General features: G+C 36.6%; 1 long non-coding RNA gene across 1 annotated transcript in view; it reads left to right on the forward strand.

Moving 5' to 3' along the window:
- Positions 1 to 4,474: 4,474 nt before the first annotated feature.
- The window catches only part of LOC119703947, a 99,362-nt gene continuing 82,224 nt past the window's right edge, over positions 4,475 to 21,612 (forward strand). The window contains exon 1 of the long non-coding RNA XR_005257800.1: positions 4,475 to 4,553. This is a non-coding gene — a long non-coding RNA (uncharacterized LOC119703947). The remainder of the gene's footprint in view (positions 4,554 to 21,612) is intronic.

A 21,612-nucleotide genomic window follows, 5' to 3' on the forward strand; every position in this document is an offset into this window, starting at 1 on the left:
TTTTTAAGGAAAAACTGGACTGATGCTGCTGAGAGCACTATAAAACATAGCAAGGGAGCCGGTATGTCATGAATCATGTTACTGCTTGGAGCTGGTAGCTTCTGAACTGCTCTTTCCTCTGCTTTTTCTCAGAGAGAAAAGTGAATTAACCTCATGAAAGATGTGCTTAATTTCCTTAATTTCCTGGTATTTTCCACCAGGAATCTTAGAGCTTAAGCTTGTTTCATTCCTTTTGGAATTCTGGTTGAGCATATGGAATCTCTCTTGTAAAACTTGTGCTATCCTATGTTTTCTTCTTGTTTAGTATTAATTTCTTTAGGATTATGAATTTTTTTTGCCTTAATGCAGTTTAAAAAGGAAAATCAGAAAATCAGCTGACTAACAAAAAGGAGGACTTTCCACCCATATGAATATTAAAGGTAATGGTCACCGTTAAAAGAGATCCACATTACTTCAAAAAGATTTTTCTCTCCCTTATGTTGAAATATGAGCCTTATGAATGCTAACACTTAAAACCACTTTTCTTGCACTCATTCCTATTAATGTTTCTCCTTTGGTCCTCCAGTATCTGACTTGCATTTATTCTGGGATTGAGCTGGGACATATAAATGGTTTGGGAATTTTGTTTGGTTTTTTTTTTCTCTGCATAGCTTCATTTTACCCTCTTTTGCATTCACATAGTTACCAGTGTTACAAGTAGGGTGGGGAAAGGAAAGCATGTTTCTGACAAGGCCATTGGCCTTGTTTTTATTTGATGGCACTCTTAGCTAAAATCAGATCTGTCACTGATGTCAGCACTTTACTTAAAGCTGCCTGGGTTTCTTCACCGCTGTTTTCATCCTCAGAATTGTAAATCAATACCTTTTGATCTAAACATAAAAGCCTGGGAAGCTTATGTTGAGGATGTCTTCCCCTGTGCTTCGCTTCATTCAGTTCAGCTGCTAAATCTGGTCTAAGGAAATCAAAAGCAATACTGAATTGACATTTAGTAGCTCTCCTCAAGACTGCCAGAAAGTAATTTCTCAGAAAGTTTGAAACAAACTTGGTTGGTCTGGTCTATTATTAGCATTCAACTTAGCATATGAAAGCAGCACATAATATCTGAACTAGGAATTCTAAATGCTTCTGCTGTAATTAAATTGCATTTTCTGAGGAATAATGAAAAATATTCAAAGGAATATGGAAGAGAAAAAACTAATGTTAAGGAATTCTGAGGAACAAATGTGTTTTGTCAACTGTACCAGTTTTGACCATATGGAGTAAACTGCAACTAGACTAAAACACAGTTGCCTCCAACTTTTGCAAAAAATCAGTTTTTAAGCCTTTCAGTGTCTTGTTAGTTCACTTCTACAGTCTAGTAATCAGTGGTGTGTCTCTTTTAGTTGCTGTTGCACAGTAAGAATAAGTGTTTTTTCCCAAGCTTCCAGGAGTCCTAATGTCTATTAATCACCTGTTACAAATGTGTGCTTTCTTTTAATTGATTCTGTAAGGCAGTGATGAGGTTTATATTCATAATTTTGCAACATTTTGGAAAATTAAAATGTATAAGAAATATGCAATTACTATTTTGCTTGAGTATAAACTTCTGACATCTGATGACCTTTTAATTTTCCCATGAGTGGAGGGGAACACTTAAAATGTTTTTTCCTATTGTCAGAGATATTGTATAATTATTTGTAATATTTATGCTTTTTTCTGGAACAGACTTGGTTCTGTTGGAAGAAATTACTGCATAAGTTCAACAAGGAGGCGTAGTCCTGCTTACAGCACAGAAATCCAGTGCTGCCAGTGATGCTCTGACAGTAGATATGAGAGTGGGAATTACTACAGCTGAAATGTTCAATGAGATAAATAGAGCGATGCAAATCTCAAGGGCTTCTGAACTTCAGAATATGCAAGGATGATTTTGAGAGTGTATATTACATTGCTGCTTCCTTTCACACCATCTACCAAACATCTCTTTCCTCTCTTCAGCTTTTAAAAATCAATTTGATGTGACTGCCTCCAGTTTGAAATTAGCATGGTTTAATCTGGTACAGGAAAAATCTTTCTCCGTGGAAAAGGCCCAAATGGGAAATCTAATGATAGCATATTCCCCAAGGAAAGCTGCCGCCTTAGACAGTGTCCCTGTAGGAGGGAAAATGAACAGCTGCAATATTTTGTGTATAAAATGTGTGTGTGCAAGTGTATGACGACATGACACAATGCTTTGTGACAGCTCATTTTATTCTGGGTTCTTCACATGACAGATGAAATGATTTCTGTAATTATTCTTAGGTATAAGACCCAAAGTCAGTTCTGTTAATACTTGGACTTTTTGGCATAAAATACATTTAGGTATCTCATTTAAACATCCCTCTGGGAAAAAAGCTCTGGAAATCAGAAGTGATTGAGTGGATGAGGTCCAACTGTATTGCTTCTGGGCCCAGTAAAAAGGAAAGTATAGGGGGCTGATTTTCATTTCAAGTGTTTCGTTTGAGGTGCAGTTTCATCCCAAGGCTTATATAACCAGACTAGCTTTTCTTGTAGTTGAATTAGCTCTTGTTTTAATTCTAAGTTAATTTAAGATAGTTGCAATGTTATGCTAAGGAGTAGGAAAAGTTTAAATATATTCTTGCTTTAGAACAAAAATGTACATTATCCATAACCAGTGATAAAATACTAGTTGCCATTGCAAGCCTTTATCACTACTTAGAATTAGAAATAGATCAGTTATATAATTTGACATACTGCTAAGGAAATTATTGTACATTATCTATGCCTTATTTGAAAATAATTGATAGGTTTATAATTTAATGTGGATGTAGAATATTTTAAAAATACATACTACAATTAGTAAACTAAGTAAGAAAAATGTATGTAGGCTCTTAAAGCTTGAAGGGGATTTGTTGCATCTGTATTTGTTGTGTAGCAATAATGCAGTTCTTATTATTCATTAGAGACAATACTCTTGAACTTTGGTGAAAATTATTTTTCTTTCTGAACATTCAGTGTGACTTTGTGATACATTTTTAGGTTTCCAGCTGGGCTGGTTTGCTTTCATTCAGGATTGAAGTCAGTTGCTATATTTCCAGGATTACTGAAAGGTTGAACCTACTTCAGTGATATATAGGGTCTACAGAATAACAGTTTTGCAGCTTATATGCTTAAGAGAGAGGGAATATGTTCAGAAAAAATCACTTAAATCATCTATCAAAGGTGCCAGCGCACCTAGTGGCTTTATTTCTCAGGAAAGCAGAGAGAGATGGAAGGCCATGAGGGGAGCATTTATTGATTGCTTTCTGGGAAAGTTATTCTATGAATTACTTCTGCAAAGAATATAATTTGCCTGGGGTATAGCAGGAATAGTATGAAAAGCTCTGGGAGAAATAATTCCCTGGTTGATTTTTTTCAATATGAAATGATGGTGTTCTCTCAGAACCAGAGCTATATCAGCTCCACAAATATCACTAGAGATGGATATTACTTCATGTGCTTGATAATGCTACAGGTAACTTTTGAAAGGTCTACTGGAATGAAGAAATGGAAATTGGGAAGAAGAGAGATTTTTACTTCTCAATAAACTGTTCATGTAGTAACACAGAAGGCAAATAATTAATTGTGGATGTAATGCCCTGACTGACTTACAAGGCTACTTTCTTTCCTATTTCTATGATGAAAGCCTTGAAAATATTCTAGCGCAGGTTATGATACTTTTGACCTGTACTGTAATGTTTACTGTTTTACGATCTGAAGCCAGAAGAATTATCATCCTTAAAATTGAAACTGGGACAACTCAATCAGTTTTTCCACATCAAATTCTATATAAATGCCTGCCAGTCTGTGATTCAGATATAGGCTCATCTCCCACAGGGGAAAGCAGCTTAAAATAAAAAAATCAGTTTAGAAATTATATTATTTTATGAATTTGTATAATATTTACCATTTTGCAGTATTACAAAAATCTTCAAGTGAATTGAAGTTGAACTTGAAATTTATAAAAAAATGTTTGTGTAAAACTGATCTTTTATAATTAGGGAAGAAAAGCAATATTTAAGAAGATAAAACACAAAAAGAAAAAATAACTCAGTGTCCCTGCGTGTGACAGGTGGAAGGTCTAAAGTCTGAGGAAATTTGTTATCACTCAGTTACTATCAATCTTCATTGCTCACTGTCACACTGCAGAAAAACAGTTAATTTTTTCTGAGTTGCAGTCTTACTGTACAGCCACACATTTCACATCATTTGATGTGAAATTTGATTTGGTTCTGACATCATTTCACATTGTTTTACAAATATTGTACATTGATGCCAATCTTGTTGCTGGAAAACATTGCTTCAATAGTCAAAGTGATGGAGTTGTGTTCTGAATTTAATTTTGATATGCTATGTTGTTTCTTAGAGCATTGCAGGCTGTATACATATTTTTGTGTTCAAAAATCAGGAATATATTTGCAAGAGGTGAATTGTTTTGTCTTCCTCCAGCTTAAGAAGAGATCCATATAATTTGAAGTTCACAAAGACAGCTATCAACAAACCCGCAGAATTATAGATGAAGAACTAACTGTTCTGTGGTGAGTAAACTGAAGCTTTCATACTTTGGGCTTCTTGAGTGAAAATTGTGTGGCACATACTCTCAAATAAGTAGAAATGACAAAGTATCAGTAATTGGTTGAAACCTCAAGGAATTGCTCTTACGTAAATTAGTACTAAAAATTAAATATTTAGTACTGTTTGACTACTTTAGCGGAAGTAGTCTGTTCTACTGCAGACCTTTTTTTTTCTGGTTTGATCAATATTCTCACATTTTACTGTCATTTTTTTTGACATCTAATACTATATATTGTAGTTTCCTCCAATAATTCCTGTAGCTGATACCATGAAGTGCTTTTCATTGCTAAAACATCTCCTAATCCTTGATGAGTTTGTATCTGAACATCCCATTGGCACTGCAGTTGCAATTAAATACTGTGGAGTGGCACTTAAGGCATTGACTGTGTAGAGACCTCACTGTTTTCATCTCTTCTGGTCACAGTCAGCTAAAAGATAAAACTCATTTTTTGCCAAATTGGATCAGTTCTCACTGGAGACTGTAATGTTGCTGGCATGAGGATGCTCCTTGGTGCAGCCCCTGGCCAAACAGCTGAGAGGGAATTGCAGCAAGCAGAACAGGATTCTTCCCACAGGGCTGAGCCCTTGGTGACAGCTGGTAATGCAAAGCACTTCCTGAGCTGAGTGCAGGGGTTCCAACACTGCTCCTTTGCTCTCCTGATATGCACAGTCACCACTTTTCTGGAAGCAAAGCCCAAGTTATCTGTAAGTGATTGTGAATATACTGAGCTTTGTTCCTGTGAATTTACTCTTTTGGGGCTGGCTGTGCAGAGGAGTAAATAAAAAGGAAACTAAAATTTAAGAACTTTTTTTTCAAAATTGTCTCTTAGACTGTTTTACTGAGGCTTTGAGGAGTGACACAACTGGAATAAATGGAAATAATCTGAAAATTATTTGGCATGCAGATACCATATTATATAGCTGAGAAGTTATTGTAAGGATCTCTTGATAGTTGCAGAGAAAAAAAATCCCCACAAATTCCAGTGACATTGCCATGCTTAAATCCTTCTGGACCAATGTACTAGTCAGTAGCAAGAAAATGATGGCTGGAAAAACTTTGCCAAAGTGAAGCCATTTTCCTAATTCTCCTTCAAAAAGAAGCAAGGTTGGAGCTGTAGTGGTTTTCTATAACATACAGAACTTCTCTTAATGGATTAGCTGCACTCTCTTGTGTGGCTTTTCTCCCTTGTAACTGTGCAAGAAAATGTGTTTGCTATGCAGAAGAATTGAGTGACTACCTCCTCCCCCAGGTGAAAACAAAAAGACTTTACAGCAAAGCAGATTTTGCTCCTTAGTAGTTGTAATGAACCACAGAGAGCTTGTCAGTAAAAATTATTTATGTGTATATAAATATACATATGTACATATAACATGCATGTCTTTGCATGAGTATAATATTTATATTTGCTAGATGTATGTACATGTTTAGTAAATGCATGGGTATTTATATGTATGTATAGCTATATATGCACGTATGTGAAAGAGAAATCAGAAAGTGGTCTTCAAGCTCTGTGGAAGAAATAGAAGATAGTGCTATGACTTCCAATATGTGTCTCATGGGAAGGATCACTTAAATGACACTTGTTGGTTGGTTATGACTCTTTCTGATGTTTACTCACTTCTTCAAGCAAAGGTAAGACTGCTGTTAGAGCTATTTAATTCTTTAGATCTGTTATTTTCCTTCCTCTGTTCTTTATTTTCTGCCCAAAGTTTGTTGCCCAATCCAAAAAGCCTTTAGCTGGTACTTTCTGAATGCATTTGCACTCAGTTCAAAGGGTTTTCTATTTCTCTGGCAATGGTGCCTAAAATGAAGAGATCCAGCACACCTTGTGATTGAGCACACTGCCAGCATAACAGATGGATGTGATGCTGGCAGCCAAGAAGCCTTATGAAATATCAGTGTCAAATGGCTAGAGACAGCATTTTAAAATCAAAAATATATGTTAGATGCTCTGGGTTTATGCACATGGTGGAGCATGGTCTAATCAGGTTGACTGACTTATTTTAAATTTTAAACTATAATTCTGCAGTGTACACTTTGAGTCTTAGTTGCATAACTTTCAGCTTTTATATTTTTGTATCTTCAAGAGTTATATTTATTTTGCCCTAAAAAAAATTGTGTTAGGATTAAGTTCAAAGGACTAATACCTGTGCTGGCTTCTTGGATCATGTTGTGTGTGATGTGACATGATATTAATATTGTGTCAGATATCCTGATTCTTTGTGCACATCTATATCTCATGGAATTCATTGCAGGGGTTAATTTACTTTTCTTTTTTAATATCACATATTGCTGCCTTTTCATGCTGTATCCTTTTATTTTAGCTAGTTTAATTATGCTGAGGTAGGGTGATATTTTTTTAGATATAACTGACCTACTACTCTTTTTCCTCCTTTTCTGTTCCTCATGGAGAGAAAATATTTACAGGTAGCAAACAGGGACAGATAGGTATTTAGGATGCTTCTCTGTATCCCTTAGTTCATAATTACCTTGGGAATTAAATAATGTTAAACCAGACTGATTTTTATTAGGGTTTTGTGACCCAAAACCAAGTAAGTGCTTTAAGACATTTACCCTAAATAATAAAGAGACTTCCTCTTCTGAAAATTATTGAATTATCTTGAGTATAAAATGCATACTCAAAATACTTGGGATCCTCTGATTTGTTATACTGCTCAGCATAATCCCATGAAACCAAGTTGCTGCCTTATTTGTTAATATGATAACATGTATTTCTGTAAATTTAATTGTAAGAGAGCTTTTTGTATCAGAAGGTGAGGCTGTGATGGTATGTGGGGGCTTGAAGTGTGTAATTTATCATGACATTGTGTTCACATCCAGATAAATGAAAGAGGGAATATTTTCATGAAGAAATAGAAACAAGGTGTTCTGAAAAGAGGATTCACTGCTTATAAAATCACTTTATTGTGATAAATTAGCACATTAAATCTGATCACATAAATCAATGTTAAGCTAAACACAGTTCTACTTCATATTTAAAATTAATATCTGAGGATATTTTTTTAAAACTGAGATAGTTTCATTTCAGAAACTATCGGTATTATCCTCTGAAATCCAAAGCACTATTAAAGAGATAGGCAAGCCAGTAGATAGCAGGTTGAAGAGTCATTGAAAACAGACAGTTCCATATTCTTATCATAAATGTGCTGAAATGACCATAGAGAATGTCATGAGGAATTTAATGGAATTTCCTTCATCTTTGGGTTAAGAAGGCTTCAGAGTTTGCATTTATTCTGGTTCTCAAGTATAGTTAGGATGCCTAGAGATGAGAAATCACAAGTGCTTAAGACTACATGAATATAAAGTACAAAGAGAGATAGAATAATTTATAATGCAGTGTTGATGTTTGATTTTAAAATGCCATCATGTCAACCCCATTTTTTTCTCAATCATATTAAAAAGAAAAGATATGTATTACTCAACAAGAGAGTTTTACTTTAATTCAGGTTTCATATTATGCTTTGCTTATGTTGCAGCTGCCTAGATATTTTCATACCAGATATGATAATTAAATTATATACCGGATGAAAGTGTAAAGTCATCATTTTAAAAAATAATGGGTTTTATAGTCACCTGAAGTGGCAGATTCTAAGATGACACAGCAGAAAAAACTTCACCAATGTCCATGTGGCCATGTATATTTTTAAGATTCTCACATATTCTGTAAATTAAGTCTAAATCTAGGATGTTTTTGTATTAGACTTGAACCATAAAACCCTCACATAATTTTTAGTTGTGTGTTTGTTACTAGAGGCTCAGCCTGTCCCTCTTCTTCAAATACATAGAGAGTTAGAGTTTGGTGTGGGAACAGGAGAGATCACCCTCAAACTGAGAAAGTGGTGACAATACATATCAGTGTACTCATCTGTACCCTAAGGCTCCTGGCAAGAGCCATTACTGGGAAGAAAATTCATCCTCTGTGTTTCCAGGGCTGACTCCCACTAATAATCATGGGCACTTGCACTGAGAACTATAATAAGGAATTGAATAGTTCCAAAAGCAAGGCCAGCCTGTGACTGCAAACTTCAGGAGCAGTATGCCTGCTGATGCAATTGTAAGAATCTTCCAGGAAGTCAAGGAAAGGCTTTCAGACTTTTTCCTTGGCGAATACATTCAAAGGAGTTTGTTGCAGTGAAACATCTCTACTGCATTTCAGCTCTCACTCTTTTCGGTGCTGCCCAATGTACACACTATTTTCAGATGTACTGTGACAGCATATGCTCCCTCTCTCACTGAAATAATTTTATTTGATTTCAAGAAAAGCAGCAGAACAGAGTAGGTTGAAATGGTGCTCTTTTTGGAAGTGGCAGAGCAGTATGTCAGTGTTCTGTAGCATGCGGTCTCTCAAATGAAAGTAAAAGAGAGTTTAATTTTTCCCATCTTCCATAATAAAACAGTTTGCTTAAGTTAGAAAATTATTTAGATTAGTTTATGAATTTCCTACACTGCTTTTAGGGGGTGGGTCAAAATGTTCTAATTCTAGTTGAGAGGTTGAAGCTGCATCAGCAGAGATTAAAATGCTGAGATGCATCTTTTAATTCATGGTACTGACAGATGAAGTGAAGGAAGGAAGTGCTGGTGCAGGGCAATGCATGGGATCTGGATGTAATTCAGAGTGAGCCATAGATTCCAAAGGTGCAGCCAGGCTCAGCAAAGGACTGATGCTGACCGATAGCCCCAGCACTTAAGGTGGTGGCTGAGTGAGACACAGTAAATGGAAGGAGAGATTCAGACTATTTCTGCAGTTCCAAAAGTGCTAATAAAGGCTGATTTTTAACAATAGAGTGTCTGGAGTAGATTAAATATATAAACATTATATATACATATATATATATATATAAACCATAACACATGAACTGCAAATACAGATGAGCTAGAATGAGGTGTGAATTCAGAAAGCGTCTATTAACACTGATCTAAGACCTGATCTGGCATGTGCCAATTGAAAACAGCCTTTTAGGTTGAGGCGGGAAGGTATCACTGAACTGTGATTAGGGCTGGGTTTTTGTTAAGGTTCAGGTAGCAGAGTCATCAAGTTGGAGAAAATTTTACCTAAAAATGTCTTGGTATTGATGATGAGGGGTCACTGGGGCCTGAGGACTTGTACAGGGGAAGGATGATATGTCCAGCTTGCCCAGCTTGATTGCTGGTGGTAGCACTGACTACAGACTGCTGATGAGGCAGGTTGTGGGTGTTGGGCACTGAGAGGCCACCAGCTATTTCACTTGCTTTGGCAGTCATTCATCAAGGTGATGAATAGCTGTCTTGCACAGGGCTGTGTATTCTTTGTCAAATGAAGATATATCTGCTCAGACATATGCACCATGTGTAGCAGCTGTTTTGGCAGTTACAGAATTTAACACTTTTGGTTGTGATTCCCTACATGTAACATTAAGTTAACCCTTTTTTTAATCAGTAGGTTTGTGAGAAGAAAATAAGGCAAAAGGCTGTAGAGCTAGGTGCTGCTACAAAAAGGAGATTGTGAAAATAAAGAAAATTTAAAGAAACCAGAGGAGATAGGAAGGAGTAAACCCAGTCATCTCTGATTTCTATTTGAAAATGTTTGCTTTTTAGGGCTCAAATTTTGTAAAACATATTAGCATCTGCTTACCTTTATCACCTTAATAGTCCCTTTGATTTAAGTGCATTTATGTGTGTAAAGTTAGAGATGTTCATGAATCTGCAAAAAGTCAAATAAAGCTAGGCAAGTGGTAATATATTTATACTCTTTCACCCAGTTATACTCTAATACTGTGTGTCGAAATCCAAATGAAATAACACACAGAACACCGTGGTGGTGAGAAACATTGTAATTCTTAAGTTTCCCACTGGGATTTAAATTAGAATCTGATTTGCAGACATCAAGGCTACATTCTGAAGGCAAGTCAAGTCTTGCTGTAATTGCATTGTCTCTGATTTGTTTCCTAAACCACCTGTTTCTCTGGCTGTGCTTATTTTAGGAAATAAAGCTTATGTTGGCTGGGAAGTGGTCTGAAAACATACAAAATATCCTCTGTATATGTAAGCATTTGGGACAAAGAAAAACTAACTGTTTTGAAAAAACACAAGTACAGTGGGAGTAGAAATGTAATGTATTCATTGGACAGGGCTTTTTCATTGGAAAACCTATCACAGATTTAGATCAATTTTCCTGTAATTTACTAACTACTCTTATACACCACTGTTTCAATGATTACTATATGTTTTTTTTCAGCAAAGGTTGTATTTTCCGTTGTGGTTATTGCTGAACTTCCAGCTTCCATCAGTGGAAGCTCTGCCCTGTGTTCCAGATCTACTCTGCTTTAGCATTTACCAAAAGCTTGGCAGTGGCGGTGGTTCAGCAGGAGAGATCACTGCTTGGCTCTCCAGTATAATCACATCCCCTTTGTGTCACTCTGTGGTCTCTTTTTCTCAGCCTTTCTCGTTTCCATTGAGAATTATTTAAAAAATAGACAGTCACTGGGAGGTGGGGTGTTGTAAAAATTCACTTTTATATGCAGTGAGAGGCACATCAGCTCTTTGAGCAGACCAAGGTGAGCTCATGCCTTGCAGGGAGGTAGCAGATCCACCAGTAGCCTTCTGTCTGAGAGCTGTTTGGAGGCACTGCCCAGACTGGGAAACTTCACAGTGCTTCATGGCTTCTGAGGCCCTGAACTCTCTATGGCACTCCAAGAGCTAATGCAGTCCAGAACACTCGATCCCTGCCTGTTCATGCTCTCCATCTCCTCTTCTCTTGAACCTATGTTCTGATTTCCTGAGAACATAAGTCTTTACATCAAGGTCAGACTGAAGTCACGTCCTTCACACTGGGAGCAGCCCCCAGTGTGCATCTGCAGGTCACTTTCTAAATGTTCCTGTCTTTGTTGGTAAGGGTTACAACTCACTTTTCACCCTCTTGGGATTGATAGAAAACCTGAATTTTGTTCTCAAGGGAACCAAATTTTCCAATCTTGATGTGATAACTGTGATACTTTAACTGTGATATGAAAAGTTCAGGTCAATTTTTCAGTTTTGACCAAAGATGTTCATCTTCCTGGCATGTGGTTCTTGAGGCTGCCTTAACCATAATGATGGGATAGAGAATAAGAAGCAAGAGAGAGGGTAAGGGATTGTTTAAATATGTTCAAATCTTTCCTCAGATAATGGTACATACCTCATAGTGGTACAGTGAAAAATTAGAGAAAGCAAACCCAGGAAATAAACATTTTAGAAATGTTTCTAAGCATGTCTAATCCTTTCAGATCTCTTGGAACAGCATTATGAAAATGAGTTCAAACTAGGAACAGCTTATGAAAATTAATTCAAGCTAGGCATGTACATGAAAAGCTGCTGAGCAATGCTACTGAAACAGAGTTACATTCAGGTATTCAAGTCTTTGGAGACCTGTACAGTGAGCAGCTGATGTTTCTTTCTGGTATGAGTAACTTCAGTATTAAATGAAACTCCAGTAGAGGTTTAAGGATAATTAGAGAACTGGGCTCTGGATCTTCATGCAAGTATTTTTCTTTGATTGTTTTTCTTGAACCTTGCCCTGTTTTTTTCATGTATCCTCTTCTAATGCAGTGTGTCCTGTGGCTCAAATTTGGAAGATTACTCCAAATAAAATAATAATTAAAGAAAATATTATAGCAATATCAGTAAGGTCAGTGGGATCCACACTATTCTGGATAGTATTGTAGAGTAATTTGCACTATAGTTTTATTGATAATACTGTGAAGTCTATGGGAGTTCTGTTTTTAGCTTCATTGGGTGGTAAACCTCAGCCTATGGTAAAGATATCTCTACCTCTACCTCAGCTATGGTAAAGATATCTGAATCCAAATAATTCCTGCACCTGCAGTTATGTATTGAGCATTTTTCTGTTGTTACTTCTGACTTATTGCATCTTTATTTCAAAGAGAAATAGAGACTTTTAAAATCATACTGTTAAGCTAATTAAAAATAATGCAGGGTTGTCCTACCACATTGATTTTGAGCAAGAAAACAAAGTATGCTGATTAGTACTGAATAACTGGTAAGAAAGAGTCAATAACACACACCTCCCCGCTCATTTTTAATGCTTAAGACTAAGCCTTAAATTGTAGCTTTTCTCTTGAGGATCTCCTCGAGAATGTTTGCTGAGGAAATTAAATTCTCGCCTTCTCCTAAGGGCCTCCCTCTTCTATCAGTATGGGGAAGAGTTTGGGGACTAACTTATGCCTACATCCTTCACTTGTGAAATATATCACAACTGGACTGGTCAGAACTGATGCCCAGGTTAAGTAAGACCAATTAAACAGCAAAATGAATCTGTCAGATTATACTTTAATTTGTGTAATTTCACTGTGTGGGATTAACACTGATGATTAGCTTTTATAGTGTTTCTTTATGGTAAAATGAGATCTTTCTAAGCACATCTAAAAGAAATGCTTGTACATTCCAGTCTTATAAAAAACAATAGTTGTCCAAAGTAGGAAATATTCCTATCAAAAACCAAACTATTTTACTGCTTTTTAAGAGTGCTCCTCTGAAACATTGAGTGCAGCAGGGTGTATATACTTGAAACCTTTGAATTTTCAGTGTGGTTCATGATATATTGTGTATGTCATAGGTTGGTAATATGGCAATATTTCTCAGCCTGCTGTTTAGATGCTTCCATTGAGTGATGTGAATTGATGTCTAATTCCAGCTCTTGATAACATTGTTTAGTTATTATTTATAGCTGCGAGATGTGGAGAACAAACTGATTTATGTGAAGGAGAGGCCTGTGGGATTAAGTATGTTTTGAGCAGAGCTTAAGTCTTATGCTGGACTGCAGCCTATGAGTGGATGTCATATTGAATGAATGTAATAATTACAAAAAAAGAAACCTTTTTCATGCTAAAAAGTCTTTAATGAAATCTCCATAGCTTGGAATTTATTAAGATTCTGGAGGCTAGGGCACTTTTTCACAAGATTGAGCTGATGAGTGGACAAATATTTTATAACATATGTATTGAAAAAAACTCTTAGTTTGGGGAGCTGCAATAATTACAGCAGACATTTGGTTTTATATAGTTCAGGAAAGTTGGTCTTTGGAATTGTGTTGGTATATACCATTTTTTTTGACAATTCCGTCTCTAGTTTGTAAGTTTAATGCTGTTATTAGAAAATAAATTCTGTTATTCCTATTAGAAATGTGGCACCACGTGTGACACTTTAAAGTGAAGTCATGTCTATGTGATCATGTGGGACAGAACCAGTGGGGATCAGGGAATGGCACAAACTCTGAGAGAGTGAGTAGCAAGCTTTCTATAAGCCTGCTTGCAGAAGCCTGGTGAACAGAACACAGCTGCAGTGTGCTACGTCTTATCAATTCCTTTGGGCTTTCTTATCTTCCAGAGCACCTGTGCTTTAAACGCAGACTCCTGCCAGTCTGTTTGCCTTTTGGTGTACTGATTCAGGGCACCTCCCAACAGTTGTTTGCTAGTCATTAGGATGAATCCCCATGGCAGTGACTGGCAGCCTGGAAGGTGAAGCTGACATTGGCTTAAGTTCCCTCCATTTTTACATAGCAAACTACAGCAAGGAAGTCTTTAGAGCACCCCTTTAGCCATTTTCATCTCTGTGACCATGAGATGCACAGTATCTGTGCCCTGACCAGTGATCAGACTACATGTCTGGGGATGCGCTCAGTGCTCCTCACTGAGAGACTTCAGTGTGGCCTTGAGGGAATGAATTGAGAAAGTCACAGCTTCAGTTCTCACAGTTTAATGAGGTTCATGATAGACTTTGAAAGAGATCACTTGATTGATTTCTTGGCAAGCAGCCATTGCGGAATTCCTCATTAGGATGTCTCTTTCAGTCTCTCCTAAATTATGGTGATCAAACAGCCCAAACCTGACTAGGACTGAGAAGAAAAGAAATCAACTTACAAAAGTTTTTGTTTAGGGCAGAGTAAAGTGAGCAATTTAGAATATACACTTGATTTTTATCTAGGTAAAGTTAGTTCTTATTCCTGCATTGTTTAGGTCAATGATTTTTGTTGCTGCGTGTCCAGTACAACAAGCGTAAATGTTTTTTTTATTAATTTTTTTCTTTTAAAAAGGAGATGAGGGGATGACATTTGGTAAAGGTATAAAATATGGGATAAAATATGACCCAAAAAAGATCTTGAATTAGATTTTTCTCTTTCTTCCCATTTTACATTAAAATAAATATATATTAGAAGAAATGAAGTATACCTGGCTAATTTTAGTTATTTGCATTCCTTTGAATATTTCATATTCCACCATAGCACTGCAACCCAAGACTTGAAAATACTATCTGTGGTGCAAGTAGTCATCCACTAACCTATTAAAAACAGAAACTGTGAAAAACTTGTTCCTGTGAAAATTGGAACATCTCAGCTATTTGGAAATTTGCAACATGTGCAAATATTACTCTAGATCTCCCTGCTTGCCTGCAGGCAATTTATTGAAGTTCCACATAGTTAATTGTGTAGTTTGTTCAAGTGGGTTGTCTCTCATCTAGTGGTGATGCAAAACTGCTTGCACCAATTTATAATATGAATGCTCACTAAAAGATTGTAAACACATTTTTTTCCACTGCATTTAACCACTACTTAGGGGGAAGAAATGGAATCCTGAGATAAAGTAATTCTAAAAACTTGGGCAAGTAATTTCTAATTTTAATTTAAACTTCATTGGACTGCTGTTCCTGTCCACAGGCTGAATGGCTACCAAAGTGTATAAAGTCATGCAAGCAGAATTCAATCATTAGTGCATCTGTCTTATATTCTTACCTAAGTGTACATCCCTTCCTCATTTACCCATTGTTAAAAACAAAATTGCAGGCTGAATGCATGTGTGGTTTTCACTGGTACTGCCTTCTAACAGTGAATGGCAAATGCCTGTTGGCTATGGTACAACTGCAGTCCCACATACTTCATGAATATTCATTAAAATGGCATGATTATTCATGGCAAGTAAACATAGAAAAGAGGTAAACAATATAAAAATCAAAACACACAGGTGACATTTCAATGCTGTTGCTAACACAACTACCATGGAAACTTTGTTATTGTATTTTAAAAATATTCATCCTTGTTTGCTTTTCAGTTAAAATAATCTTTTTTTCTAAAGGCAGAATTTTTTAGGAGATATCAAGCATTTGGCAGGGAGACCATTTGGGGCTGAGGGAGAAGAGTTGAAGGTTATGTATAGTGAACTTTTAGAATACTTTTCCACTAGAAACAATTCCCAGGGAAGTAAATACATTTAAGTGGAGTATGGGTTTTTCTTTTTTCTTTTTTTTTTTTTTTTTTTAGTTCTCTTGCTGGTTCTCTTGCAGAAGGTACCGTTTAACTGATCTGTTTGATGTCATATAAAGAGTAGCAAAAATATCAGAACAAGAATGTCACCATGTGTATTTCCAGAAAGGACCGAGTAGAAAAACAAAGAGGTATTGTGTATTTAAAGAATTAGATTACATGCTGTTTTTCTGGTGTATCTTTATAAACTGGTTACATTTCTAGCTTTGGAATCCCTCAAGCGATGAATTCCTGTGGAATTTCTCTTTTGCTCTGTAACCCCTCCCAAGGCAGTAGATGTGTGGGTCAGCGATATTTGTTGTACGATTTACGATTCATGGCTCACATTAACTGGCTCTTCACATGCCCTTGTTTAAATACTCAGTAGAAGAGCAAGAGTCCTTATTAGGTGAACATCATTTACAAAAAGGTGCAACAATTTTGTTGTATTTTTGAGCTTTTTTTTATTCTCTTCTTTGAGTCCCCTGCTGTTCTTTCATGCCTGCCTAATAAAATATGGCCTTTAGTGTTTCAGCAGGTATTGTTACTGCTACCTCAACAGCTAAAAATGTACCAATCTCTGAAGGGTTTAAAAGCTGTGCTGAAATGCAATTAATGCTGCAGAGCTCTGTTGTATTTTTATCATCACAGATTAAAGTCAAGGGGAAAAAAACTAGTAGGAAAGAGAGCTTCAGATATTTCAGAGGAGGAGGGCCCAGCTCTCCTGTGGCATTCACCCCATTTTGATTACAGCTGGCCAGCAGACACCAGAAAAGCTGGGGCAGTCCATCAGCTCTGTTCTGTAGAATTGAGGCTGGCTGTACTTTATAGCATTTAATTCCCCTTACTGCTAAAAAAAGAGAAAACTCTCTGAATTGAAGTTATGGTTTTAGCCTTAGCTGTATGTTAAATCTGTTCAGGACTAGAAAGTTGGTTGAATGGGACTCTATATTAATTTTTTAATTTTTGGGAATGTGGGACATTCAGTAACAACTCAGTTTAGTGGAAAACCCAGCTCTTTCTTCCCTCCCACTTGTAAGCTTTGAGAATAAAAGCCAGGCTTTTATTCTGTTTTATGAGCAAAAAGGGTATTAATACATGGCTTATGCCATTCATCTCTACCCTAGTGCACCTCAGCAGAGAAGTGGTAGGTGGTTGCTCGAGAATAAACAGATTATTAGACAAGGTTTGCGCTGGGGGGAGGGATCTGTGTGGTGGGGTGTTGGTGTTTGTTGTTTCTTCCCGTAATCAACTCTTAAGAAACATACAGGATCGAAGGCCAGCTTTTTCTAGCTAATCCTTCCCATGATCCATTTGAAGTTGATCTGCTTGAAGTGTTCCTGTATTTTATAAAAAATCAGTGGGGGCATGTTTTGAAGCCTACTCATTTTTTTTTCTTATCTGTATTAATCTTTGTACATTCCCCAACTCCTAATATGGGATATGCTAATATGTAGCTAATTCTAAATGGATCTTCATAGCTCTTCCTAGTAGTATAAACAAGACAATTCAATTTTGGTTTTGTCAGTCTCTTACATAACCTCAACCATTTGTTTCTACTGTTCTGAAGTACTTATTTTTCTCTCTGACATTCAAGAAGAAAAGATAGGTCTTTCCATGCTTCACTGCACAGCTCTTAGGTTTATCTTCATATTTTTGATGGACAGTTACTATATTTTATTGATCCATACTTCACAGTTGCCATTAAGCATATCTGGACCTGGAATATTTTGTCCTCTAAAATTGAAAGTTTAGTTTTAAAAGTTGTTTTTCCAGTCCATTTACAAAAGTGGAGTTTTTCAAGTATGTTCTTTTTTTTATTTTTAGTGAAAATTAAACCAGTGGATGCTACACTACTGTTTTTCTTCAGTAGAGAAACAGGCTCTCTCTCTACAAGAGAGTAGTTAAATAGTAGTTTTCTGGCTGACTATGATTGCAAGAAAAGTTGAGATATTCAGCAAATCTTGCAGTGGTGTTAACTTAAATTTTGATTCTGATCAAAACATCTAAATACTGGCATTATTACAAATTTTCACACTCAGAAGAGCTAATCATGCTACCCTCTGTAAATGAGCACATACTGGGCACTGACTGTGAATGACTGTGCCAAAGTGTAATTAAAACACCAAATGAGCTGCAGAACTGCAGGAATTTCTCTTTCAAGTGGGAAAGGGATTCCATTTCTTCAGTAATTTTCCTGCAAGCCACAGCACTTAAAGGGTTTTCTTAATTTGCTGCTACATCACGATGGCTTTGTTTTAGAAGAGCTTAAGAACAATCTTTTAAACAACTTGAGTGCAATATCCATCACTTTTACTTTTCTATATATTCACCTCTACAGATTGCTGGGTTTTTTTTGTTTGTTCAGAGTATTTGCAAGAAATTATATGAGCATTTCTTGCTTCATTTTCAAAATCTGAGCCTTAATGACTGTAATTTATTTGCAATTGCAATCTTGAGCCATTGCCATGGTTTAAGCTGAAGGCTGTGACAATGTAGGATGTTCCCTCTTCAGAAATCTCCTTCCTTTGCATTGGTCTTCTGGAACAGGATAAAGTAAAGCAATATATTTTATTTCATGTCTATCACCACTACTCCATTCTTGAAATAAATTGCTCTTGTTAACCTTAGGTTCATTTCCTTCTCTTCCTGGCTTGTCTTTTTTAATGTTCATTCTCAAGTGCAGCTAAAAAAATAAATGAAAGGGAAGTAAATCCTTCGTGTTTTCTCTTTCTTATCGGTTGGCACAATACAAGATCTCAGTTGCCCTTCCTGGTTTTTTAACATTCTTTTATAGCACCCTCCCAGCCCTCCCAACAGGGATAACTTACATGGAACCACTTAATTCTTACCATCTTGGCAGTGTACAGCAGTTCAGTGTGCAGGATCCTCCTTCAGCACCTCTGCATTTGAAACAGCAGGCGTGCAGCACAAGCACTTCCTGCTGCTCCAGAGAGCTCTGGCTTTGCAGAGATCGGGGCAAGCACCCACGGCTCTGCCTCACCCATCACTGCTGTGACACAGAGCAGAGACAGGCACATCTTCTTAGCTCTCCCTCGCTTTTATGCTATGATCAATTTCTAGTGGCTTTTAACCTTTTTCTTAGCTCTTGTAAATGTATTTTGTCTTAAATATACTAAAATAGGTAATACATTATCTATTTGAGTCAATGTACTTAATCCTGGTAAGAAATCTTTTAAGGACTCTATAAACAACTCAGAAAAAAAAAATTTTAACGTATAATCTACCTTTCCATTTAATACCCAGCCCGTTTCAAATAGTTAATACTTTCCAGTTACTCTTTGTTTGAAAGCTCTAACACTGTAGAGCTCTGTATTTCTTTTTCAGCTTTGGCTGAAATTTTGCCAAAGGGTTGCAATCTTCTGCAGTGAATACTGTGCAGGGTCATTACAGAAGTGTTCCAATGTGCTTGAATATGCAACATATACGAAGTCCTGGTGGGATTTGTAAATTGCCGTAGAACAACCGTGAGATGCAGGAAAAATGGTAGAAAAAGAAAGGCTAAGATCAGGATAATTGAAAGGAATGGGTGCTGTGGATATACTACTTTCTACCACACCCCCTGTATTTATAAGCTCTCCAAATGCCTTGCAGATCCCATGAGGGAGCGTGTGTTCAATGTGTGTGCAGGTATCTACCTTGCCACTACTGTCCATTACTGTTGGCATCCCTGTGAGGCAGATAAAATGTATTTAATTAAGGTAGTGATCCTCAGCCATTGCAGCTCAGGTATGCCAGGTGGTATGTGCCAGATGGCATAGCCCTGATGAGGGGAGTCTTCCAAATACCCAGCTCTGAAAGATGAGGGAAGCATCAGTGACAATGTTAGAATGATACAGTGCCCCTGAGCATGCACTCCCAATAAATACTGCTTGTTTAAGGATGCCTTCCTTGGTTTGGATCTTGTTAGAGGCTTTGTGAAAGCCAATTTCTTTTCTTCATATTTCTTACAGAAGTGAAATCTCCTGTATGGTGTGAATAGGAGACCATACAGCTTCGAGCATGCAACTAGCCTTACTGCCTTCATAACATGAAAATTACACACAGGTTCAATTACCTCAATCATTTAGGACTTTTGCTTGTTTAACCACCAGTGAAACATTTCCAACATTTATGTAGCATTGCTAGGCTGTGTGGAGTGTTAGCACAGATGAAGACAAGATAGCAGGGTTCACAAAGAGGACTAATAGATCATTAGACTCTTTACAAAGTAATAATTGCTTTAAGTGGTAAGCCTAAAAGCTTAATTGTCCTTGGTTGTTCTGATCAATATTGACAAAACCAACTGTTTCCTCAGATTGGTTAATGCCACAGCCAAGGTTGTTAGTGCAAAATTAAAACAAATATTATTCCATATAAAAGAAGAGAGAGATGGAAAAATAGAGAATCCCTGAAAATATTTTTTCCTTAGGTTTAGAGAAAAATACAGTTAATTCTTATTGCAATCAAATTCTTACCAGCTTTAAAAATTGATAAGCAACAGTAAAGATGATAGACTGAGTGGATAGATATTTTAAAAAAAATTTGAAGGGAAGAGGGAAAGTGAATTGAAGAGATGTGGGTGTTTGTATCCAAACAAACTTTACTACTGTGTCTGGGGGATTTGATGCCATGTCTTTTTATTTTATGTCATTGAGTAGCTTTGCTGTAGAAGTGAGCTCTACATCTGAGCAGTCTCTTTGGTTCTTGCTGAGCTGTTGCTGAGTTTTCAGCATCTGACATTCTCAGCGTGGAGCCCCTGGTAGAGCAAGACCATAGCTGTGTAAATTCCTCCAGTGTTTGTTAGTGTGACCTGTTTATCCATCATTTTCTTCCTGCCATTTCATTTGGAAAGTCCTTGTTGTTCTTAAGTTCCAATTTAATTATTTTATAATGTCAGCACTAAATGCATGCCCAGTCAACCCTAAAAGCATAACATAATGCTAACCATTAAAAATTAAACTGCTTTTCTGTTTTGGCTTTTCAAATTCCTGCAGACACTAGATGTTTCAAACTACATTAATTATGCTTACAGTAATTGCAGCAGAGTTGCACATTTTTATGTTTGAGGTTTCTCAGTATTAAAACTCCCTTACTTAAGCTTTCCCAGATAATTTAAATTATGTTGGATTAGAATATCAGTGTTGTCTCTTTTCTTCTCTAGAATTGGTCAGAAATAATTTTTGGTTATGATAGAGATTGATTTTGGTCATTATTACTTGACCCCCAAAATGTTTTCCCACAAGGACGTTATAGTCTTTTTGCAATGTGAATCAGGTGATCCTATCTTCATGAATTCACCTTTCATTTTTATTCTTGTGGAGTTCACTGCACACCTTTAGAGACATCTCTAGTGCAATTGTTAGTATACTGAACGAGATTGTGGTGAGAAGAGGTTAGTTCAACATCTGTCTTTCCTATTTTGCCTACACAGTAATGCACACGTTCTGCTACTTTAGAAATCTCTGGAGCATAATATAAACTGAGATTTAATGACTTGGAACCTGCTGTTTCAACTGATACTCTGACAAGTTCCTAGCCTGCTGTAGCTTATGCAAGATTGTTGTTTTTTCTTTCAGACTGCATGGTATCACCAAAACATTTTTAATCCCAAACTTCAAGGTAAAACTAGTGGATACAGTAATTTTTTGACCGAGAGACCTACCAGACTTTAACGTGTCCCACTGAAGTCTGTGTCAGTGTTTTATTGATTTCTGCTTTCAGCTTCTCC

Source organism: Motacilla alba, chromosome 8, assembly GCF_015832195.1.
Source record: "Motacilla alba alba isolate MOTALB_02 chromosome 8, Motacilla_alba_V1.0_pri, whole genome shotgun sequence".
In the NCBI taxonomy this organism is placed as follows: domain Eukaryota; kingdom Metazoa; phylum Chordata; class Aves; order Passeriformes; family Motacillidae; genus Motacilla; species Motacilla alba.